This window comes from Canis lupus, chromosome 31 (assembly GCF_003254725.2).
Source record: "Canis lupus dingo isolate Sandy chromosome 31, ASM325472v2, whole genome shotgun sequence".
Taxonomy (NCBI): domain Eukaryota; kingdom Metazoa; phylum Chordata; class Mammalia; order Carnivora; family Canidae; genus Canis; species Canis lupus.
The window spans coordinates 13,935,940-13,962,550 of NC_064273.1; the positions used below are offsets into that span (position 1 = coordinate 13,935,940).

The window sequence follows — 26,611 nt, forward strand, 5'->3', positions numbered from 1 at the left end:
TAGGATGGTGTGGGTTCCCTAAAAGTTGGAATGGGTAATTTCTCTAATAAATACTATATTGTCCTCATCTGCTGCATCATGATTTAGGATAATAAAATGTCTTGACTGCATCATTTTCCTATCACTCATTTATTGAGCAGCTGCTATGGGCTAGGCGGTATGCTCAAAGTCTTACCTTCAGTTCAGTATTTTCAGTCTTCCCAACTGTAGCTACTAACTGCTCCATTGTATTCATCTTACAAATAAGAATAGTGGCATTCAGAGCAGTTAGTTGATGTACCCAAGCTCACTCAGCTAATTACTGTGAGAATGATTTAAGTCCAAAATCATCCATCGTTTTTCTTTGTTTTGTTTTGTTGTGTTTTGTTTTGAGAGAGAGAGACAGTGCATAAGCAGAAGGGGAGGAGCAGAGGGTGAGGGATAGACAATCTTAAGCAGACTCCACGCTCAGCACAGAGCCCAACACAGGGCTCTATCTCACATTCTTGAGATCATGACTTGAGCTGAAATCAAATGTCTGACACTTAACTGACTAAGCTACCCAGGTGCCGCAAATTTACCTGATTCTAAAACCTGTATTAATCATACTACACCAAGCTACAATGCTACACTACACCAAGGTACACCAGGGTACACCAAGCTACTACCAAGCTACTACAACTTACGTACACCAAGCTCCATAAATAAGTCAGTTTCGCAAGTCTCCTAGATGCCCTGTCTTCTACAACCTACATCATTTAATCAAGCCCAAATGAGTCTTTCAATGGAGTATTATCCTATTTCAGATACTAGAACACAAAAACTCTTAGCAGCCAGCTGGCCTAAGGCTCAGTCAAAATTCAAGCATATATATATATATATATATATATATATATATATATATATATATAAATATACTAGTCCAAAAGCTCTTGAGCTGAACTCAAGAGAATGTAGAGTTAGCTTCACCTTTCCTGAAAGTGTCATGTCGTCTTGAAATTTAAAAAATGGGTGCAAGTTTGAATGGATTTAAAATCACAGGACTTTGTATATTTGAATATTTTGTTCCTTCTGCCAGAAATGCTTTTCTCTCTATTACATCCTACAAATTCCTTCCATTTGAACTTTCATAATCTAGTACTGATATATGTTTTTAGATACACTCCAATTCCAAAAGGGAGGACTTGCCGCTCCCTTACTGGTGCTCCAGTAAGCAGTGTATTTGCACCTGTAATTAGAACATTTTGTCATGTTCTACTGGATTGTTATTTGTCTCTGGGTGCATGGCTCCTCCAGGCAACCTGGGATCTCCCAAAGGACGCATTCTGCATCCTGCTGACCTTTAAGCTTCTAGTATCCAGGTCAGTTTCCTATCATATAGGTGTTTCAAAACCCTTGCTGAGTGTGTAATCAAGTGAATTAGAATGAGAAGCCATTAGAAAAAATAGAGGTGTATATGTATATATGTTTAAAAAGCAGTGTGGAAAAGGAAGAAATGCTATTTGTATTACAGGGACAAACTTGTATTACCTCTTATCTGGCTTTTAAGGGGATTTTGCTGAGCAAAAAATCCTATATTTGTAGAAAAGCCTTACCTGAGCCGCCAGTACCATCTAAGATTATTAAAAGAAGGATTTTAAAGATTTAATTTACTTTTTGTCATGCACTGCTTGCTATTTGCATTCCACTCTGGTTGAACATTGAAATGAGACAAGCCTTTATCACCTTTGTGTCTGGTCACGTCTGCTTTCTAGTCTCCCTTGCTAGCACAGCGCTGCAGTACCAGGCTGTAAACACAGCAGCAAAATGGTTCAAGGAAAGAAAAAGAGAAAGAAAAAGGAAAGCTGCTTTGGTTCATAATTGGATGGAAATATATTTAATGTAAACATTTCTATTGGTAGCAGACTTTTTATAAATTTTTCTTTTTCTTATAATTAAATTTTCTAAAATGTAGACATTTGGCCTTAAGTATCTCATGGATGTAATACTGGCACCAGATCAGGACAGCTTGCTTGCCAAGCTTAAAAGGGAAAATATAATGGGAAAATACTATAATTTTATGGTTCTTGTAAAAATGAGGAAATCACAACCCACACAAAACCCCCAAATATTGTGTCCCTAAATCTGCCCATAGAGAGACCAAGATATATGTTTTCAGTTTTGAGGATGACCCTAGAAACCTATTTGGAGTTTATTTTAGTTTACCCTAACATAACTGTAGATCCATCTCAGCAAACAGATGTGCAGAACATGAACTTTATGTTCATTGGCTCAGGAAATGGAGCTGAGAATTTAAACTAATTTCCATTTTTATTATGTAGTATGACTTTTGCTTCTTTGTTCTCTCATAATCAACTTCAGTCCCCCTGAAAATACCTTAACTGATAGCTTCTAACAGGGTTAGATTGTGTGAGCGGAATGTAGACTTGTTTATGACTGCCTTATCCACATATGCACCTGACATACTGTCTCTCAGTGGAACAGCAAATTGGATTTTTCAAGAGCAGGAGAAAGGTACAAGCTCCTTCTAATAAAGTAAATATGATACCACTTGTGTGTGGCGAATCTTTTGAACCGAGTTAAAAGTGCATTTTTGAGGCATCAAGCATAGGAAATTCAGCATCTATAACCTTGCTACAGCATAAATTGCACTGAGCTCCCAGGTGGTGGTGAAGAAGACCCCGTCTGAGCACACGCACAGGCTCTCCTTCCTTTGCCCACAGAACACATTTCCCTCTCTCTCTGACCTCACTGTGCTTGTGTTGGTTAATCTCATGTGTCAACTTGACTGGGTTGAGGGATATCCAAAGAGCTGGTAAAACACTACTTCTGGGTGTGTCAGTGATGGTGTTTCCAGAAGGGATTAGCATTTGAATCACTAGATGGAGGAAAGCAGACCAAAGGCTTGCCCAGTGCAGGTGGACATCATCAAATCCATCGAGCACCCAAGTAGAACAAAAAGGCAGAGGAATGGTGAATTCACTCTCTCTACTTGAGCTATCACCTCCTGCCCTTGGACATCTGTGCTCCTGGTCCCTGGGTATTTGGACTCAGACTGGGTCTACACCATTAGGTCTCCCACCCCATTCCAAGTTCAGACCTTCAGATAGGGACTGAATTATACCACCAGCTTTCCTAAGTCTCCAGCTTGCGGGTGGTAGGTTGTAGGACGTCTCAGCTTCCATAGGTATCAAATTCCTAAAATAAGTCTCTCTCTCTACATATATATGTGATATATATATGTGATATATAGAGAGAAATAGAGAACCAATAGGAAATATATATGTATATACATATATATGCATGTACATATATGTGTGTGTATAATACATATATATTCCTATACATATATATACATATATACATATATATATATATATATATATTTGTCTGAAAAACCCTTACTAATATAGTGCTCCTACAGATGATAACTGTGAACTGCATGTCCTTGGCTCTCCTGCAGGATGACCTTCAGTTAGGTTTGACTACTCAGATCATCTACAATAGAAGAGGGTGGGGAAAAGTAGGAAAAAAACAACTGCATTTATCTTCCCTCTCCTCCTTGCTCTGATGCCTGCCAAAAGTATGGCAGTGGCTGTATCCCTCTACCATTAATGTTTTCATCAGAATGTTTCCCCATGGTCTTCACCCCAGTGGTCCACCATAACTGTGTCTTTCCAGTGTCCCTTTGGCCTTTGGAATGGCCAAGGCTCCCTAATATTGCTAGTGTTTCGGTACCTCACCAACTCTTGTTTGCTCTCTTATTTCTGCTACAATTCTGTATGTCATTTCTCTATTTAAAACTTTTCATATGAACTATCTGAGATGAATCCATTGTCCCGTTAGGACCTTAAATGACAAAGAATACAACCATTCTTCTTTGAAGTTAAATAGTCACTTGAATAAAATAACCCATTGGATAGCCATGGATTGATTCATTGGCTTACAGTAGGAAGAACACTGTAAACAAGGTAGTCTAACTGCCTCCACATCTGACATTCATAGCAAAGACTGATAGAGCATAAAGCAACTAAATTCTGCATCTTCTAAGGAAACTAAAAAGGCTATCAAAACCTTCTAGATTCCTTAAGGAATCTGCTAGACTGAGTGTAAAGTATTTCATATCACAAAAGGGATTGACTCATGATTCTCTGGGTAAGACACAGCATCAAATCAAAGAGGGAAGGGGATAGAGATGACCTAATGAAACTAACATCCTTGAACTCAAAATAGCAAAGACAGGCTGGATTCTGGGACATCTTAGCAAAAGAGAAAGTTTTCTATGACATTTTTGTGACCAGAAAATGAGGAAGTAACTCAAAAAGTATCTAAAAATACTTTAGAAAAAATACTTTAGAAAAAAATACTTTAGAAAGACAAAGGATTTAAAGGGGCTCTCACTAGCCAAGTATGGCTATTCCGAGCTCAAAATACATGATAGTAAACACAATGAATAAAATAAGAATCCTTATTTTATACTGAGAAAGAAAGAAGGGAAGAGAGAAAAGAAAAGAAAAAGAGAAGAGAAGAGAAAGAGGGAGGGAGGGAGGAAGAGAAGAAAGAAAGTAGGAAGGAAGGAAATGAATCTTCCCTGCAGTAGAAAACAAAATAATAAATAAATGAGAAAACAAAATATTAAACAAAATAATAATCAATGAGTACTAAAATAGTGAAGCATTGATCAAGAAGACATTTCCAGAGGAAATCAAAGGACCTCACCACAAATTACTTCTTAGTTACTAAGCTAGTAACTTTTGTAAGTTATGGTCCTAGAACTACTAAAATCACACTGATCATGTCAATTATTTTTCATTTTCTCTTCTAGTATCTTAGCCTACTCCAAGGATTTGGCTAAAGACTGAATTTGCCAGTCATCTCTTAAAAGACTAGGCTTCCATTTTGGAGGAGCTTGAATCTCTGACAAGTAATCTAATGAATTGATTAATTTATCTCATAATTCCACCAATTCTTAAGGCAGGATTTAGATGGCCCATTTGAAAGAAAAAGTCTCCTTAATATTGAATTCCTTCTTTTTTTTAAGATTTATTTATTTATTTATTCGTGATAGACATAGAGAGAGAGAGAGAGAGAGAGAGAGAGAGAGAGAGGGGCAGAGACACAGGAGGAGGGAGAAGCAGGCTCCATGCCGGGAGCCCAACGTGGGACTCGATCCGGGACTCTAGGATCATGCCCTAGGCCAAAGGCAGGAGCTAAACCGCTGAGCTACCCAGGGATCCCATATTGAATTCTTTCTAATGATAACTCTATCTACTTACTATATTCTCTAATCCCTAAAACGTCTAATTGCTTCCTGTTGAGAGGATGGGTCCCTTTGTTTTATTTTCATTTTCCATCAGATACAATTCGAAGCAACTTTTCTCAGACTCCATGGTGAACTTTGTCTCCTTACAGCAATTTAAACCAAAAAGACTGCAAATATTCCCCATAAATAACTATACATACTATTTGCATAGTGTACATGAGCCAGCAATTTGGGATTACGATCTTTCTGAGTTGCCTAAGGCTGACAGCTATATCCTGATACCGAACAGTATCTACTTTGGAGATTTAGCAAAGGCTAAGATGCCCCTTCCAGAATGCAGCAAAGTGAATTTCTATAGGAATTTTTCTTTCAGGCTATAACATTATTTCATCACTCATTCATTTTTCCATTAATTCTCATTAATTTTTAAAAAATCACTTATTTGGAATACTTTCAACTCTTTTTGGATTATAAAGGCAAAACAATTTCTCATACTTGTGTACTTTTTCTACAGAATCCTATGATCTCATTTCACTTCATGGTGCAAAGCCTCATGAAGTCTGTGCTAATTTTGCCAATGGTTTCCACCCAGATCTAATCAGACAGGGTCGCTAGATGAATGGTCAAGGGATTTTTCTAACCTTTATCACAGTGGAGTTTCCAGTTCTTCCTTAAAATGTGTATGTACTTCTTCCAAAATTCTGCTTGCTTAACAGGTTCGTGTTTATTCTGTATGGCGAACCTAAGGAAGTAGAAAAGCCAGAATTATATTTCAGACTTTTCCAACTGTCAGTTTTGTACTCAAACAAACGAGTCATTGCTGTCCCTCAGAAGGAAAGCTGCCTCTCACTTAGAAAGAACCTTCCTCTTGGAAGATTCTGTATCTTAAAAGGTTGTTTTGAAATGTTGATATACATATAAGTAAAAAAATTCTCCAGGCAGATTAAATGCATATATAAATTTATAATAGCCCACTGACTCCAGTTGGCAGAGTTATAGCTTTAGGATAAGTGGCAAAACACTTTCCAAAGAAGTTTGGAGACTTTTTTTTTTTTTTTTTTTTTGTCTTTCTGCCAAGTCTTCTCCACTGAATCTCATGCACTGACTAATGCATATGCTTGTTTGTGTAAAGGTTCCATGGAATGGTCTTTATTAAGCCTGGTAGGTGAGAATACTATCAACTAAGGCCTATTGGAAATCTTGACCTGGACAGCTTTTGGCTTCTGCTATATTTCTAGTGGCTGTCCTGCTGTATATACCTCAACATTAGCAAAATGGGAGTCCTGCAGCTTTTAATTCATATTCAGTAAGCTCAGATATGAAATATGTTTTATCATTTTAAATGTTCATTATGAAACAATACACACATACTTCTTATTGACCCTCCCACTTCTATCAAGCAATTTCTTTCTTCTCCAGGATCAGTATTCACTGTAATTATTATTCATTGCCGCTTAATATTTCATTATATAAACATATTTAATGTATTTATTTTTCTGCTTATGCATAAACGGGTTGTTTACTGTTTGGGAGCAGCTATAAATAAAGTTAAGGAATATTACTGTGCATGCTTTTTGTTGCTATAAGCATTCATTTCTATTGTGTATACAACTCAGAGAAGAACTGATTATGCGTATATTTAGCTTTGGTAAATATTACCAAATAATTTTCCAACAAAGTGATTTTCAATTGGGGTATTAGATTATATAATGTTTGGGAACTCTACTTGATTCATATCTTCTCTAGCATTTAATATTTTTAGTCTTTTACAATCTTAGTCATTCTCCTTGGGATGCAGTGCTATGTCATTGTGATTATCATTTGTATTCAGTTGAAGCTCACTAAAAAGAATTTTTCTGAGTTGTTGGCATTCTTCATATATCGTGCAAAGAAGTCCTTTGATTTTACATATATACCGATATGATTATTTGTATGTAGTCATACATTGTAACTTATAAATTATAAGCTTATATATAGTTATTAAATTATTATAAAAAGTATAGTTTTAAGTTACATATATAACATACATATAATTATTCTCTCATTTGGTAATTTGACTTTTCATACTCTTACTACTACTATCTTTTAATGAATAGAATTAACTTATTTAAATGAATTCTAACTTATTAATATTTTCTTCACGGCTAATTATTTTTGTTCCAGTTACAAAATCCTCCTACCACAACATCCATGAAGGTATTCTCCTATGATTTCTTCTAGAAGTGTTCTTTTTTGGCTTTTCACATTTATGTCTAAATTCCATTGCCAATTCAACTTTGTGAATGGTGTAAAGTACAGACTGATTTTTTAGAAGATTTATTTATTCACGAGAGACACAGACTGAGAGAGAGAGAGAGAGAGAGAGAGAGAGAGGCAGAGACACAGGCATAGGGAGAAGCAGACTCTTCACAGGGAGCCCAGTGTGGGACTGGATCCCAGATCCCAGGATTACCCCACGAGCCGAAGGCAGGCGCCCAATCGCTGAGCCACCCACGCGTCCCTAACTTATGTTTTTTTTTATTTAAATTCAATTTGCCAATATATAGTAACACCCACTGCTCATCACATCATGGGGTAAGACCAACTTATTTTCAGTTGACTCAGTAATTTATTAAAACCACCATCTTCCCTGCATTAAATTGCTGTGGCATCTTTGTGATAAATCAGGCGACCCTTTGTGTGAGTCAGATTCTGGGTATTCTATTCTGTTCTATTGGTCTGCTTATTTTTACATCAGTATCATTCAATACTACCCTGTTTTACTTACTGAACCTTTATAATGAGACTTGATCTCTGGTACAATTCAGCTAGATCTCTTCTCCTTTAAAGATTGCCTATTCTAGGTCTTTTGCATTTCCATACACATTTAGAATTAGCAGACCAATTACCCATCCTCCATAAAAAACAAACAAAGTGGGGATCCCTGGGTGGCGCAGCGGTTTGGGGCCTGCCTTTGGCCCAGGGCGTGATCCTGGGGACCCGGGATCAAATCCCACGTCAGGCTCGCGGTGCATGGAGCCTGCTTCTCCCTCTGCCTGTGTCTCTGCCTCTCTCTCTCTCTCTCTCTCTCTCTCTCTCTCTCTCTCTCTGTGTGTGACTATCATAAATAAATTTTAAAAAATTAAAAAAAACAAAAAGAAAATATCCTCTGTTATTTTGATTGAGAGAACACTGAATATATATATCAATTTTGGAAGAACTTACATTTGAATAATATTGAGCTCCACAATGCAAGAGCATGTTCTATCTAACTAAATATCTAACTATTTCTTTGGATTTAAAAAAATTTTTCTTGGCACTCTTTTTTGTTATTGTTTATAATGCAGAGGAGTAGGATGTTTTTCATTTGAACTATTTCTAAATATCTTGGGGCTTTATTTGTGCTATTATAAATAATATGTATTAATTTCTTAATATTTGCTGCTAATTTATAGAAATGCAATCATTTGTTGTACGTTGATTTTATATCCAGTGAATGACTAAATCGACATTATTCCAATCATTTTTTTGCAGATTCTTTTGAATGTTCTAAGTACATATCCCTGCCATTTGTACATAAAAACAGTTTAAAGTTTTTTGTGGGCTTTTTGTTTGTTTTTTCTTTTAGAGAGGGGAGAGGAGCAGAGAGAGAGAGAGTCTTAATCAGATCTCACAATGCTTATATCATGACCTGAGCCAAAATCAAGAGTTGGACACTTAACCAACTAAGACACCCAGGCACCCTTAAAGTTTTGTTTTTTCAATCTCTTTTTAATTTCTTTCATTGCTTTATTTCATTGGCTAGGCCCTCTAATACCATGCTGAATAAAATTAGAAATGATGACCATTGTCGCTTTGCATCCCTGGAGAAAAGGTAACAATATTTACTACAAATTAACATGCTGACTATAGGTTCTTTTCTGGATATAATTTATTAGATTGATAAAATTCCATTCTACTTCTTTAAAAAAGATTTATTTGTTTATTTATTTATTTGAGAGAGAGAAAGAGAGAGAGAGCATGGTGGTGCTGTAGAGGGAGAGAATCTTCAAGCAAGCTCCCTGCTGAGCATAGAGACCAAGGCAGGCTCGATTTCATGTCCCCGAGATCATGACCTGAGCCAAAACCAAGAGTTGGAAGTTTAACCAACTAAGCCACCCAAGAGCTGTGAAGTTCCATTCTACTTCTCATTTGCTTAGGAGTTTTTGTGGTGACTGAATATTGAATTTTATCAAGTGTTTTTTGTAAATGTATTAAGATGGTCACATTATTTTTCTCCTTTATAGGGTTAATGCTGTGAATTACACTATTGCTTTTTGAATATTAAAAAACAACTTTACAATCTTCTGGTAAGCCACACTACATTATTATTTACTATGTTTTTAAATATACATATACAGATTAAATTTGCTAATATTTTTCTTAGAATTTTTTGCAAAGGTGTTCATGGGAGAATTTGGCTACAATTCTCTTTCCTGGTAATATCCTAATTAGGGTTTGCTATTAAAGATATGCTGGCTCCATGTAATTTCTGAAGCATTCTTCAGAGAGCATGGTGATTTACAGCACGGTCTCTGAAGTCAGACTGCTGAGTTCTAATTTCAACTCCATGATTTACTAGTTGTGTAACTTTGACCAAATAATTCTAGGGAATGGTGTCAGAAGTCTCAGATCACATTAGCTATGCAAGCCTAGAAAAATTATTTACTATATTAAATTTTTAATTCATCATATTAGAATTTACCTTTACATGTTACATAAACATGATAATAGTACTTACTATATAGGGTAGTTATGAGAACTAAATGGGATGTTCTATTAATATATTGAATATGGTGCCTGACACAGGAAGCACTTAAATATTAGCTACATGTGTAGATGATAAATAGGTAGACCAATAAGAGATAACACACACACACACACACACACACACACACGAACACAGTTGACCATGTCAGTTGGACTGAAAGTGTATTTTTAATCTATCATTTTCATTACCAAATCTGGACTTTGGTGTCACTGCCCATTCTTGTTCTCTACCTGCCAACCCAATACTTAAACACTCTCCTAACTTTAATGAAAAAAAAAAAAAAAAACAACTCTCATTTTCAATGTACCTAACACTGTTTGTTTGAGATGGCTGTTAACTCTTCCTTGATTTATCTATTGTATTAGCCAATTTTCTCTAGTTTAACAGAACTAAAAGGATGCATATGTATAGAGAGAAAGAGATTCATTATAAGGAATTCATAATAAGCAAGTATGGAAGCTGTCAAATCCACAATCTGCCCAGTGGGCCAGCAGGTAGAGGTCCAGGAAAGTCAGTGTTCCAGTTTAAGTCAAAAGATCTTTTGGTGTAGAATTCTCTCTTATGTGGGGGAGGCTGATCTTTTTGTTCTCTTTGGGCTTTTGACTGATTGGGTAAAGTCCACCCACATTATGGAGGGTAATCTGCATTATTAAGGATCCACCAATTTTAATGTTAATCTCATCCAAAAACACAGACACTTAGAATAATGTTTACCAAATATCTGGCACCCTGTGGTCCAGTCCAGTTGATACATAAAATTATCATATCCATAATATAAAACCATGCAATTCTGATTTCAGAAAGAATCTTGTTCTGGATTCTGATTTTTTATTTTCAGACAAATAAAATATATTTATGAGTTTTTTAATATTTATTTTTCATTTTGAGGGGGATTTAGGAATGTAAGGAAGCTAGAATTTGTATACTGAGTCCACCATTTTGAACTGCCAGCTTCTGTTTTATAACCTTGATTGGGGAGGGAAAAGTTTAAAGGTATAGCACCTGAATGATTATTACAAAGGTGAGGGTGGTTGATAGATTCCAAAGGGCAAAGTTTATTGGATATTTTTATTTAGGTAAAGGAAATGAGGTTTTAACTGTATGAAGCCAGTTACACATAGCTAGAGGTTCAGCTGCAGTCTCCATGTTGAAAATGTAAGCTCCCCTACCTACAAGGTGTCCTTCTGTGGAATGATGGGTAATTGAGCAAGATGAGACAGGTGATGATCATTTTGGGTCACAGAATGACCATTTGAGGTCCTGCTCAGGATAAGACTGGAGTTTTCTTTATTCCCTTGTGGTGTAAAATTAACTGCCACAAACTATAACTCAAATGTATCAAAGTTATAGTTTTTCTTATTATTATAATAATTACTTTTATTTCTTTTAGCAAATTGTGAGCTCACATGGACCAGTTCAAGCATACTCATAAGCAAAGTATCAGATTTACATGAATCAAATGTCAATTCCAATCATCTCTGGAATCTCAACATTCCAAGTAAGATAGAAATTCAGGACTATGTAAAGTTCTATCTCTGTAGCTTCTGATATTGCTAAGAGAATAAAACACAGATAAGAATATTATGTTGAATTCCACTTAAATTTATGAAAAAATTGGGGACAATAAACATATGTATTTATATCAGTGATTCCCTCTTGGGCTAAGGGAAAGATTTTCATTTCATGAAATACCCTTTTACACATTTGACTTAAATTTTGTCATGTACATATATTATGTTTTTCAATTAAAAGTTCAATGACTCTAACAAGTCGTTTTGTTATAGAGTTAATATTTTTTTTAAAAGAAATAGAGGTGATTGTTCCTTCTGTGAATGAACAGCTGTGGCCTAATGAGATATTCCCTTACATTTCTACCAAGAGAAACAAGAAATAGTAAAGGGAACATGTGTGAAGAAACAATACAAGATTCTGATTTCAGATACCACTGGTTGCCAACCAGTAACTATTTTCTAAGTATGAAGTAGGCATGTAGGTAATTTTCATGACTCCTGAAGAAAACTGAAATTACGGAGTTTTTAATTCCTAGAATGGATTCAGAACACATATGCTTCTTTAATGCAATTGAGTTTCTGTGGTTAGAAAGGGAAAGTACCTACTGCAAGGTCTATTTCACATCCCAAGCAGATAATTTATTCATCTGGTTGGATCTGGCTTCAGTTATTGAGAAATTACCAAAATTTAGTATTTAACACTTCCAAACAAACAGAACTTTGCAATTGAATTCACTTCTAAGTTTTAGTAGATTTGCTTTACTAGAAAAAAAAAAAGAAGAAGAAGAAGATGCTTATATTTTAATGTTATTTTATACGTCCTCTTTATTTTTTTTCTGTCTAGCTTACCGGAATAAATTTTTCTTAAGATAACCAATGACTCTTCAGAGCTAGACCATTTGTCTGGTGTTTATAGGAATTTGACTGAACAAAAATTGTCCCATAAATTTTATTGAAATCTCTCCAGAACCAATAGAAACAGAGACTCCTCCTTTTGCCTAGGCCTCCAGGATTCCGGTATAAAACCGCTGCCATTTGCACTGTACGCTAATGACAAGCTGGATGTTGGCATGAAAGCCAATATGTTCTTACACTGCTTTCTGAGACAAGTAATAATCAGTCTGTCATCAATGTCATGCTGCAATCAGGCTTTGACAAGGTTTGCAAATAACTTGAAAGGAATTGCTTATCCCTGAACGCTGCAGATCAAAACCAGATCTGAACAAAAGCTAAAAGTCTGCTGCGCGTCAGCTGCAGTCTCTGGGAACGTGCTGTGCATAAGCGGAGGGAACACCAACCCTTAATCTCCCCCTTCTCCTCCATTTTTAATTTTTTATTAAGAACTCTCGGCTACCAATCCTGGAAACTCACTATTTGAAACCGCGGTGGAGCCACCTAGAATGCCCAATGTGATTGGAAGTACTAGTTGTATTACTCCTGAAAAAGTCTGGGAAAGTAAACAACACTTCCATCCTTGGGGTGGCTTGTTTTCTTACCTCATGAGCTGCAGGCAGGATTTCTGATCAAACTCAGTAATGCTGTCAGTGAGGAGTCTATGTGCCTATGGGGTGGAGACACAAATTGCCTTCTTTTCCTCTCTTCCCCTTCTCAATCCTTCCCACCCCCCTAGAGGAAGTGGCATGTGTATTGTTTATTCACGGCTGTCCCTGACTCTTGTCAACTGGTAGGCTTTGCAGTCATAAGAAACAAGTGTAATTTATACAACTTTGAGAATACTTACATAAGTTCAACTTATAAAAGTTTGAGGCCCAGAGCCTTTGGGAGAAAAAAAAAAAAAGATTTTTTGAGATGTGTCACTTGGCCACAGGTCTGCTCAGAACTCCAAAACTTGTTTGTTCTTCATGTGCGTATAAATAGCTGGACAGTCACATGACACGTGGCCTTGGGCATTCATGAACTATGCCCGAAATAGGAGCATAGATTTGAGATGTGAATTAATTTTTTATTTTACTTTAGCATAAGAGAAGAATTTGATTCAGTTATCTTATTCTTCTTTATTTTTTAAACAAAGATTTTTATTTATTTATTTTAAAGATTTTATTTATTTATTCATGAGAGACACAGAGAGAGAGAGAGAGAGAGAGAGAGAGAGGCAGAGACACAGGCAGAGGGAGAAGCAGGCTCCATGCAGGGAGCCCGAAGTGTGACTTGATCCCCAGGTCTCCAGGATCAGGCCCTGGGCTGAAGGCTGCGCTAAACCACTGAGCCACCAGGGCTGCCCTATCTTGTTCTTCTTTATAAGGAATCCTGAAAATCAGGTGTTACTGAGGGGTCAAGACATTCAAAGTTAAGTGAAGAAGAGAAGCAAATGCATCATAAATGAAAAGATCACATTATAAAAAGAAAGAAGATGCAAACATATTTAAGATCCTATTTCAGCTGATTATACTTATCTAATACCATGGACCCACAGAGTCCTAGAAAGAACTGTCCAATAAAGTGTCATTTAATAAATACATGCCAAGCACCATAATATCGGTATCATGTGAGTTATTATGAGAGATAAGCATGATATATAAGAATGAATCCCTATTTTTTTTTCAAGGAGCTTATAATCTGGTTAGAGGAAAGATACTAGTGCACATGGATATGTAGCAGTAATTTTTTGAAAGTGAATAATGTAAATACTGAAATATGAGAGAAGAACCACTCGTGAACTACATTGAGGACTTGTAACAAATACCCATAAGCAATTTCTTTAAGCCACGTTTGTATATGTCCCAATTTTCCCAGTCTTCTAAGCTTACCTGTTACCATTTAACTATAATCCAAAGCTCATTCTCAGGAATAGAGGAAGCTCGGACCCCATCTCTGTTTGAGTTCCCTACAACGTGCGCTGCACTTCCGTGTGTAGGCTGTCACTTGTCACCTCTTGATTCTGATTGTAGAGCTGGATTCTTCAACAGCTGCCTCTGTCCATCATTGTATGTCTTTGCTGATCCTGTTGCGTATAGCCCATTTCACTCCAAGCCGCGACTATACCCATATTTTGGCTTCCCTACAGCAGTTTACCAACATTATATTGATTTAACAAATTGAACTGAAGTTTTAAGGACTGTGTCAAGGAATTATAATGCAGAAAAAAAAAACACCTTAAAATTGGTTATAAAGTAGCATGTCTCTTGGAGTGTACCACCCATGCCTGCTTTTTTTTGTCCAAGCTTTATTACAAGGCCCTTCTGTCTTCCCCTGGAATCAGAGACTCGTCTCTCCCAACTACCTAGATCTCCAACTTCCCTTTTCAGGTTTCGTCAGTGAAAAGTCCAACATCAGTTAACATGACCACACCTCAGGTATGTGGCCCTGCTCAGAATGAAGTCAGACTTCTATATAATTGACAAAGTCCTTTAAACTCTTTCTACTAAGTTTTGGAACCCAGTATTTTAAATGACAATTTTTAAAATAATTGCGATCTGGAAAACTCTACATTCTTATTCAATGAGAAAGTTCAGTGTAGCAAATTTTGTGTGCTATTTAACAGAAAAGTTTTTCAGTTCCCAAGATATAATATTGAGGTCTGTAAATTAACATATATTCTTTCCCTATTTCCCAGATTCATCTTTGTTTCCCTTTCTATGATAATAGGAAAAATTAAGTAACCTAGAATTCTCAGGAGAGAACCTTCTCCCTTAGGGAAAATTAAACTATGATTTCAATTTTGTTATTTTGAAGAAACCATAAGGAGTTAACATTCTAAGATATTAAGTAGGAGTCTTTTTAATTTAAGTATTTTGCTTCTCAAGTCTATTTCAAATGGCTCAGCATACAGCATCAAGAACAGAGATCTGTGGCAGCATATACTAGTGCCCTTCTGGTGGGTTCATGTTATTCCACTAAATCATGTGTCTGAGAAAATATTTCCAGAATGTCTGCTAATGAAGGTGCTGTGCTGGAGCTGCTGAGTCAGTGATGAACAAGAAAGTGAAGGACTGACCTTCAAAGAGACTATACAACAATCAAAAAGACAAATGATGACCAAGGACAGAAATAAATAATAAATAAAATATTTACACATTGCACTGAGTGCAAAGAAGGAGATAAGACAGCGTTAGGATAAATGGAAAATAAATTTGAACAGTTCTTAAACATATGAAAACAGCCCAACCTCCGCAAAGAGAAAAACATATAAATTAAAACTATGGTGACTGCTTTTGTACTACTTATGGACAAAGATTGGAAGTTTGATAGCATATTCTCTAAGTAAGAGTAAAGGAAAGGGTATTCTGATTGTGGATATAAATCAATTCATCCCGTATGGAAAGTAATCTGACAATATCTATCAATATATATAAGCACATCACTTTTGGGGACCCCTGGGTGGCTCAGTGGTTGAGTGTCTGCCTTTGGCTCAGGTCGTGATCCCGGGATCCTGGGATCGAGTCCCATTTTGGGCTCCCCGCTGGGAGGCTGCTTCTCCCTCTGCCTATGTCTCTGCCTCATTCTCTATGTCTCTCATGAATAAACTTTAAAAATCTAAACAAAAAAAAATTTTTTTTAAAACTACATAACTTTTGACCCTTATTTCAGAAATAGAAACAAAACCTATAAATTTTCTCATTGGTACAACATGTGCTGTCATGTACAATGTTATTCATTGCAATACATTTTTAATAAGCAAGATTTGGAAAATATTAAAATATCCATCAACAATATACCAGTTTAACAAATTATACTACATATATATAAATTAGATGCAATGTCGCCATAACAGAGAATAAGAATTCAGTTTTTTGTTTTTGCAGATATGAGCCAATTTATGAGTGTTTAAAAAAAAACCTCATTAAGACTATACAGTTTATAGACTAAGCTACAAAGAACGTGTATATTTTTGTTTGTATATACCTAAATGTCCCTTAAAAGAGTGGAGTGGGAGGAAGTTTTTCCAATGTACATATTTCCTTTTATACCTTTCTAATTATGAATTATGTGAATATATTATCTGTTTTTAAATATTTAGATTTTTTAAGTAAAGGTAAAAGTTCCCAATAGTGTCAAGTATAGATTCACATTACCAGTTCAATAAGTTATAGGGTCTGAGAGCAAGTTCTTCAAAAGTTCATCATACAAGATCCAATTTAAAAAAATACACATTAGGAGCACCTGGGTAGCTTAGTGGTTGAGCATCTACCTTTGGCTCAGGTCGTGATCCCAGGGTCCTGGGATCAAGTCCTGCATCAGGTTCCCTATGGGAAGCCTGCTTCTCTTTCTGCCTATGTCTCTGCCTTTCTCTCTGTGTCTCTCATGAGTAAATAAATAGAAATAAATAAATAATAAAAATAATACAAAAATACACATTAGAACCTATTAGGTTCAAGGTTCTGTCCTCTTGAGATACAAAATTAAAATATATGAGTGCCTGGGTGACTCAGTCAGTTAAGTGTCTGCCTTCAGCTCAGGTCATGATCCCGGGGTCCTGGAATCAAGCCCTGCATCAGGCTCCCTGCTCAACAGCAAGCCTGCTTCTCCCTCTTCTGTGCCCCTGCTTGTGTCTGTGCTCTCTCTCTCTCTCTCTCTGTCTCTCTCTCTGTCAAATAAATAAAATCTTTTAAAAAAATAAAATAAAATATATAAAATATAGACCCTGTTCTTAGGAGAATATATTTCATTGGAGGAACTGGATGTTTCCATAAAAGGTAAATGGTGATAAATATAATTAGCAGGTTTACTATCAAAATTCTTTCAGAGTTACCATGAAGTATTGGGTTCAAATAATTACTAAAAATTTCTAGTATATGATTTATAAAACACCGTTCAATTTGATGTAAACCTCTAAAGTATTATAGGCATACCTTTATTGGCTTATATATGATGAAAACTATTCACTCAAAGGATATGGAAAAGGAATTCTGAAGAACACCTATTTAAACACCTATTTAATTATATTTATTATCAAGATCGCCCAAAAACTTCTTCCAGGCAGAAATCTAATGTTTCCCATAGAAATTAAATAGAATAGAGTGTAGCATGATCAGGAAATAAATTATTTAAAAATAACTCAATCTGTTTATTTTCTGTTATCAAGCATTTCATTTACTACTTACAGTTTTTATTAAATAGTCTTGAAAGTACAACAATGGATGCAAACTACGTGTTTTTTTGTTCCTTTTTTAGAATGTGCAAGCTCAAGATTAGTGGAAGATCTATAATATCCCCTAAAACTTAAGGAAAAAAAGTAAAAACAGACATGAGGATTTAAAACAAAACTACAAGTTTACAAATTTGAATATCATAAGTGATACAATAGTAATGATATGTGATCAAATAAATCACTTCTATTTCCCCTTGTTTTGAGAGATGGATGCAGAATTTGTGGAACTTAAAGTATATATAATGAGGGAAGGGCTTTTTAGGAATAATAGCAATATATTTATAAATGCAAATTTAGATGCAAGGCCTTGGAAGGGCCCTTGCAAGTGAGACTCTGACGCCTAAGCAACTTTTGCTTCACGGAAATCCACTCTGCTTCTCTTACCAAATAGCATCTTTTCTTCAACTTCATTCTTTCAGTTTAGTCTGAATATTTATTTGGGGGAAAGGATGTAAATATCAATAAAGTCATTGGTGATTAAAAGAAGTTTTCTGTCTTGCTGTCTAGATTACATCTGATCGTTCTAGGTTTTCTTCATTTAAGAGAGTAAAGCTAAATCTGCCATATCAGGTTCAGAACAGACCAGAAATTTCCACTTGCAAAACATAGCATCTTGCGATCCAATTACATACTGTTCTTTTAGCCCACGTGTGGAAATTCAACAATGATTTTTTTTTCATTCCTCACAAGTGGTTTGCAGTAGCAGCTCTGACAAATTCGCCCACCATCGAGCATCTATTAGAGTGTGCGAGCCCACAGCCCTCTCCCTTCTAAGTGTATGCCTCCGTGCAGTCCTGACTGCAGAGGTATGCTGAATTTCCCCTGATAGTAAGAAAAAGGCAGACATTTCTAAGTTTTCTCTGTTTCATTCTGCTGGGCACAGGGGCTGGGGGAGAGAACCAGCTTCCACTAATTCTGGTAACCATGTTATCTAACTCTCAAAACAGTGAAAATGACGGGGAAGAGTGGAGGCAGAAGTTCTGAGAAGCATCCCCTGGTTATTGTTGCTAGGGCAACTGCTACTTGGCATCCTCCAAATAGTCATCGTCTGTCACACTTGGGGTATAATTCACAGACATACAACACATCTGAGTAGATTGGGGGGGGAAAGGCAGGGGAGGGGATAAAGATTCATGTAAATAAATGAGAGAATTTTAAATAGGCACATAAACAAAAGTGCATGCCTAATATTTAGAGAGAAGAGAGAGGAGACAAACGTAAGAGGAATTCAGTTTTGAAAATGAGGGTCACTGCTAACTATTAGTGTTTTTCTTCTTGCACAAATTAGTTAGCCTCTACCCATTCCCAATAATTGTCTACCCATCTGCCTCCTTTTTTAAAAATCCCTTCTTCCCTCCAAATACTAGTCTTCTGTAGCATGACATCAAACCATTTTTGCAAAGATGTTGATGTCATTTTCCTTCTCACAACCCTTAAGAGAGCAAAGAATACTTAAAAATACTTCTTCCTTGTTTAGTAGAATGTCTGACTCAGAGGCAGGCCTGGCTTTGTTATAAGAGAAGATAAAGCATTTATTACCCAAGTAATCATTCACAAAAACAGACATGAGTCCTGAAATACCCTTGGTTAAGTCTAAGTTATACTTTTCATTTTTCTTATTTCTTCATTCTTAGGGTCAGAGTGTCTGCTTAATCTTTTGAATCACTGTTTCTTCTTCTGAACATTACAGAACGTTATCTTATACATTGTGAAAAAAGAAGCACTGCTGTACAAATCATAAAGCAAAAAAGAAAGCCTTACAATATCTATCATCAAAGTCACATAAAACCCCAACAGTTTCAACCTCCTCTTAGCATTCACTGGTGTCAGCATCATAAAAAATGTGCAGGAAACTCATATCAATGTATCAATCACATTTACAAAATGAGTCTAATAGCAAATGCATTTTTGGAAGCAAGGGGAAGAAGGAGAAAGATTTTAGCCAAATACACTGAATGAATTAAAAAAAAAAAAGGCATGACGGATTAAAGAAGATGAAATAAAATTAAAAAAAAACACCTGTTGTAATGGCTTCACCAAAAGCTTTTCTTTTCCCTTTAGAGAGCATTGCTAAAATTCTCCTGTGAAAGCCAAATATATACTTTCATCTAACCAAAATATTGAAACTAGACACCAAGAAAATAAAAAACAATCATTCAATTACTAAGCTTACCATTGCACATTGGTTCCACCAAATTGGTCAGGCTTCAGTATTGTTTTACATGTTTCTTTTTATTCACCCAAATTTTGTGAGCCAATGCACTCACTTCTTGGAACTCTAGGAGGATAATCACATAATGCTAGCCATAATAGAAATGATAGTTTACTTTTGCTAAGCATTTATTATCTGCCAGATGCTATCATATAAACTTTATAGGGATTACTTTAATTAATACTCACATTACAATTATGAGGTAGACACTAGATCAAATTATTCTTATTGTACAGATTAAGGAATTAAAGCACATAGAAACTACATAACAGGCTCAAATTTCAACAATAAGGAAAAAGTAGAACCAAGATAGAAACTGTGTTTTACATTAGCGTCACGTATTGTAGGAAGTTCGTTGGCTGTCCACTCTCTATTTGGGCCCATGATCTCTTTTCACCTGGAGTAATTCCATGCATTTGGGCTACAGCTTCCCTACTTGATCCCCACCTTTTATACAGCAGATGCTCCTGACTGTCCTTCTTTCTGGATCTTTTGTTCCCACCTCAGATCTCTTATTACACATATATTTGCCTTTAACACTAATATTGCAGGTTGAGGCAGCTAATTCTTCCCCTTCTCTGCTGGCATCATTTTGCCAAGGCAGATATCTAATCCTTGGTAATCTACGAATTTCTGCCTTGTCCTTTTGGTTTAAACAGCTGGGATATTTTATCATTTGAATTTGCATTTCCTCTGCTCAACACTTAGGGAGTTGGTTGCTGCACCTTCTCTCTCTCTCCACCACACACATACAGACACACACACAGGAATATACTACCCCTTGAGAATTCTTCTGCTTCTTTTCCGACATGCAGAATAGAATTGCCCAGCATAACATAACCTGGACCCTGATAGTAAGGATCAAATGCTCATGAGAATAAAGTCCGAACATCTTGAGACCCATGACTTGAGTTCTACTGATTTCTGTGTCTGCATCTCAAATAAATACCTACTGCTGTTCCTTATGCACAAAAGATTTCAATAAGTGATTGTAAATTAAGTGGGATTGTATGCCAAGAAACTAGCTTTTTAATTTACATTAATGAGTATACTAATCAGGATAAGCTAGGCTGTGCACTAACAAGCATACCCAAATCTCAGTGGCTTTTCATAAGAAAAGCTTATTTTTTACTCACCTAGTCCATGCCTTGCAGGGCAGCATGGAGACTGTGCTCATCATAGTCATTCATACTACAGGTTAATGGAGCCTCCATCTCAACACACGATCCCCTGTGGCTGAGACAGGGAAAAGGGTCATACAGCAAAACACATAGCTTCTTTAGGTTTCTGCCCAGACACTTGATGGGATGAGCACTGGGTGTTATACTACATGTTGGCAAATTGAATTTAAATTTAAAAATTTTTAAATATTTCTGCCCAGAAATGACATATATAATCTCCTCTCACATACTACTCATCAAAGTAAAACAACATGGTCATCTCAAATTTCCAAAAGTACAGAGAAGTGCAACCTCTCAATACTGCCACATTCATTGGGGATTATGTTTCAAAATACTAATTTTGCAGAGACACAAACATTCTGTTCATAGCACTTGGATTTTTTTAAAGATTTTATTTATTTATTCATGAGAGATACACACACACGGAGAGAGAGAGAAAGAGAAGCAGAGACACAGGCAGAGGGAGAAGCAGGCTCCATGCAGGGAGCCTGATGGGCCCTGATACCGGGTCTCGATTCTGGGTATCCAGGATCAGGCCCCGGGCTGAAGGCAGCACTAAACTGCTGAGCCACCCAGGCTGCCCAATAGCACTTGGATATTGATCATATTTCACAGCATAAGACATGGAAAGGACTATCAGTGAATCAGGATGCAATGAGCCCTAGCTAACATGTCCCTTAGTGAGACAAGAATATGATATTATCTAAATTCATTTCTTCTCTGAACACTTACATCTGTGAACTTTATGATGTCAAGTGTTGTCTTTAGCCTAGTCTAACATCTCTTGATGTGTTTATGTCCAAAGAGGCCAAGAGTGTATTTGAGAAAAATCATGTGTACTGATTATGTGTGTATGTGAGTGTAGGTGTGTGTACATATATAAAAGGATACACACATACAGAAAGAGAAAGAGAGAGAGAAAGCATGAGCAAGTGCTGGATAAATCCAAACTATAATGCCACTCACAAAATCTCCCAATAATAAATACAAATTTTATTTACTTTCAAAAAGGTGTTATCAAGATGCACTATGTTCAGATTTTATAGTAGGAAAATAATTTAATCAAAGATCAGATTCCTACCTAGTGTCATGATTCCCACATGGTGTAGAGAGTCAGTGGTTCCAAGACTATCTTCCCCAAAAGTGAGCCTGCTACACGGGGTAGGAGACAGGGTAGAAGACATCTCCTTCTTTCATTCCATCAGTACTGGATTTTATAGACAATAATGAGAAAGCACTACAGATATTCTAGAAAGAAGAAAAAACTACAGCCAGCCCGTAGTTACTTTTATACAGTCAATCGTAGTTATTTGATTTTTCCATGGCATGAAATATCTTTTGAGTATCATGTATGCTTCATAGATTATTTCTGAAATGTACACCAGGAAATTCAAGTACTCTAATAATGATTTCCAAACAATAGAGATTCTTCCAAAAATGTTACTGTGTCCTGTATATTGCCTTACAGTGTATATCACACTGTGTTTACTCCTGGATATCCAAATATAAGTGGGGTATTATAAATGGGACAAAATTGAGAAGCACCTAGTTGTATGAAGAATAAGAATTCTTTGGGTTGGGGGGGGGCTGAGAATCTACTATTAAGTAACATGGACAATGCAACTGTGAGTTTGACTTAGTTATAAGACCCTAATGGTTAAAAGGGAATAGAGATTCTGAGTACAACATGATAGTTGTTGTGAAGATCTGATGCTGGCCCAGGCCCTTGATGTATATCAATAGCCAGGGAGGGAGTAAATCTTAAGGTATACTAAATGGTGGGTTTGCTGAACCCTATCACATACCCAGGCCCAAGGAACACTGTGTTCGAACCTCACAAAACAGGAGACAACTTTGCCTTATAATCTCGTCTATAGTCTCCACATAGTTTTGGGGTCCCCTAAGGCTGAAGGAACCACTAAGAGATAATACCTCTGCCCAGAAAAGCAACAAGAGAGATTACTACACTCTGAAGTGGAACACAAGTCACTCCAGTGCATGGGACACCAAGAACAGGACTGAGAGTGGCTACTTTGCTGACAGACTGGAAGGAAATGTACACCAGGAAATTCAAGTACTCTAGTACAGTTATTCTCCTTTCTGAAGGAGATGCTGGATCTGAGTAGTAAAGAGCAATGAAAGTGTTCATCACATGCAGAGAATAGCAAGTACACCCACAGTGGAGGAACTGGAGCTGTTGCCAGAGGATAAACTACTCTAGAGGCAGGAAAAGTGAGGACCCCTAGCTTTGGACAGTGGATGTAGCAGCAAGGAAAGGCTATGCCATGCAGAGCAGTTTATGGCATCTTCCAATTGTATCTCCACATATGCATTTAAACATTTGGCAGATCCTTGGAGACTAACATATATGAGTCCAAAGTCTTTGCAAGAAGCTAAAATATATGTGTTGGTAGTACATGAAGACAGCCTTCTTTCTTATTTAGAAATGTATATGACTTCATGTATTCTCATACACTGTTGAGGTTGAGAGCGTTCAAATTTCTTAGTGTCATCATTTTCACACTCAGAGTTAATTTTGTATTAAATTATGCTGCATGTTTGTTAATGGCAGTTCAAGAGGCAATATGGCTCCCCCCAAAATTTTTGCAACGCAAACCAGAGGATGGAAAACTTTTGAAAAGGGAATATTTGAAAACTGTTCTTAAACATGTTATATGGATGGTTCTTAGATTAAGTCACAAGGATCAATCCTTCCTTACCAAGTGTTTCGTGCTCTCCATGACTGTTTCAATGGTCTTTTGTCCTAATAATTTATTTTCTTAAATCTTGACAATCCTTTGAAAATATAATTACTTGAATTTCTGCAAGAAACATGTCAGGTCGACAGTTATTCATGAACTTTATTTGCTCTTTTCTTTTCTCTGTGTGTGTGCATGTGCATACATATGGTTGCACACATCAAATACATCTAGTAACATCTCACAAAGGAAGCCACAATTCCAAATAAGGGTATGGGAAAAGAATTTCTGCATCTCCTCTGAAGTGAGAGCTTGACAATAAGCCCTCTCTACAGCATGAAGTTATTTTCTAGAGGGTTTGCACATACTGAGAACTCAATAAACCTTTGTTGAGTGATGAAATCATATTTTCATATATCTCATTAAGGATTAAATGTAAAACTTACCTGACCTGTTATCCAAGATGAAAAAATTGCTTCTACGATCCCTAATAGACAAATTCAGTCTTTAGAACCAAGAAAAATAATAGGTCTCACTAAAATCTTAAGGCTTTTTATTTAAATTGTATATCTTTATCTGGAGAGTTCCTAGTTATACGGAGTTGAAAATTCACCTCTCTGAAACATCACCCTTTAAGCCTAATCATTTTCTGTGAAGCTTCACAGAAAAAGTTTACCATACTACGCAACCTATATAAGATAATTTCAAATATTCAAAGCAGTCATATTTGTGCATTATATATATACATAGAAATCAGGTATTATATGCACAAATATTTTAATTAATTATATGCATATTAATATATGATATAATGCATTATACGATAAAGTAGTATTATACCGAGTTTATACATAAACGTGCAGTTTAATATCTCCAATTCAACCATTCTTTCATTATCCTTCACCATCTAGGTCATTCTTCCCCTTATTTGTCATGACCTTGTTAAATTGTGATCCTTAGAATTGAATGCAAAGTTCCACATATGAACTAATCAGTATTCATGGTTTGCTCTTTCAATAAATACTTAATAAGCACCTATTATAAGCCACTTATTATAGCAAAGACTAGTGGTTAAACAAGACATGTAGTCTTTACCTGCCTTTGGAGGCTTAAAGTCAAAGATAGTGTTGGGATTGTGGTAAAGATAGCCATATTAATATTAAATTACCACTGTGGTAATTTTACATTAAGAATAGGGTGGATGAAATGTCTTCCATTGGACATTATAATTATATTACAAAAATATAAAATTATGTGAGTATTTTTAACATCCACACCAAAAGCTTAATTAAAATCAGTGGTCATTCATGTTTTCATATAATTTGCTACTAAGGTTAGTCATACAGATAGACACATTTGATATTGAATTTCTTAGGATGTGTGAAAAAAGAGAAACCATAAAAGGAAGAGCCTAAGGAAAAAAAAAAAGATAGAACATCTCCAGATTTCTAAGAAATTGTAAAAGAAAGCGTATGCCTAAACAAGCAAACAAAAATAAAAGCCTGGAAGTCATTATATTTAAAAAGTAAAGAATTTTGGTTTTCCTTGAGACAGCACTGCACAGAGGACAGAGTACTGAAAAAAATTAGACAAATGGATACCAATCCAGATGGTTTAGGCTAAAATCACTTATTCTCCTTAAGGCCAGTATCCTTATAAGAAATATGGAATTTAAAATGTCCCTTCTTCCCTAATTATCATCCTGAGTGCTAATTCATTTGGTAACATTTTGAGAACAATATTAGATAATGCATGAAAGTGCTTTAAAAAGAGTAAGCCACAATGCCAAGGTAACTATTTGTTTTGTACAGAGGAAGGAGAGAAATTGTGACTAATCCCCAATAGGGAATAACAGGTATTGACTGACTTCCCAACCATCAACAGCTATAAAATGGTTTTGTCATGCACAGACAGTGCAGAGCCATGATCTTTTAAAAAATGAACACATGTTAAGTAAACCCAACATTTACCTTAGCTTCTATCTGGGGACACTTTCTAAGCCGGAACACACAGAAGTAAAGACAAACTGTATTGCTGGGCAGACAAACCAATCTTTTCGTGATGATTTGGGGCTGCTGAGGGGGCTGAAACTTATGAGACAGAACACTCCAGAGGAGAGACATACAGAGAGAAAGAAATCAGAAATCTGCAGGGTTCTTTTTTTTATTCTTTTATGAAACACTAAAGTTGCATTTGCTTGAGGTGTGACACCTTGGGATCTGAAAGAGATCTGAATGGGAGCTGAATGAAAATTCTAGAGGTTTCTCAGTGCTGAGAATACTAAGTAGTCAGAGTATATAAACCTCACTGAAAACTAGAAACTTTTATTTCTGACTTCAGAAAGACCAAGTTTTAGGAGTAAGGCCATTCCAGACATGCCCAAGCTTTGACAGGATCAAGCTGACCTGTGAACAAATTAATCACTTGACAAAACAAAACTTCATATTCTTTAAAAGAGGCCACATAATTTGGATTTCAGCAATATAACATCCACAGTACCCAGGATAAAAGTAAATATACCAGACATGCGAATAAACAGATAAAAATGAAGGGCAGTCAATAGACACAGATACAGAGATGACACAGATAGTACAAGTATGGAGACAAAAACACTGATGGAACTACAATAAATATGTTCAAATATTTAAAGGATAAAGTGAATATAATAAATAAGCGTATGGAAAAATTTTAGTGGAGAAAGGACAACTATAAAATAGATATTCTAAAACTGAAAAATGCAATATTTGAAAATTTTAGAAAAACACAGTTGAGCACTGCTGAAGAAAATATCAGAAAATTGAAGACAGGCCACAGAAACTATGCCAACTGAAGCAGAAACTATAAAAGAATGAAAACAAAAAAGGCCTC

The 26,611-nt window shown here is 36.1% G+C and overlaps 1 long non-coding RNA gene across 2 annotated transcripts in view; it reads left to right on the forward strand.

Moving 5' to 3' along the window:
- LOC125754097 (uncharacterized) overlaps positions 1-26,611 on the forward strand; it is an 81,455-nt gene that overhangs the window by 27,394 nt on the left and 27,450 nt on the right. For both annotated transcript variants that reach the window (XR_007407512.1, XR_007407511.1), the window contains exons 5-6: positions 9,508-9,570; positions 11,422-11,529. This is a non-coding gene — a long non-coding RNA (uncharacterized LOC125754097). The remainder of the gene's footprint in view (positions 1-9,507; positions 9,571-11,421; positions 11,530-26,611) is intronic.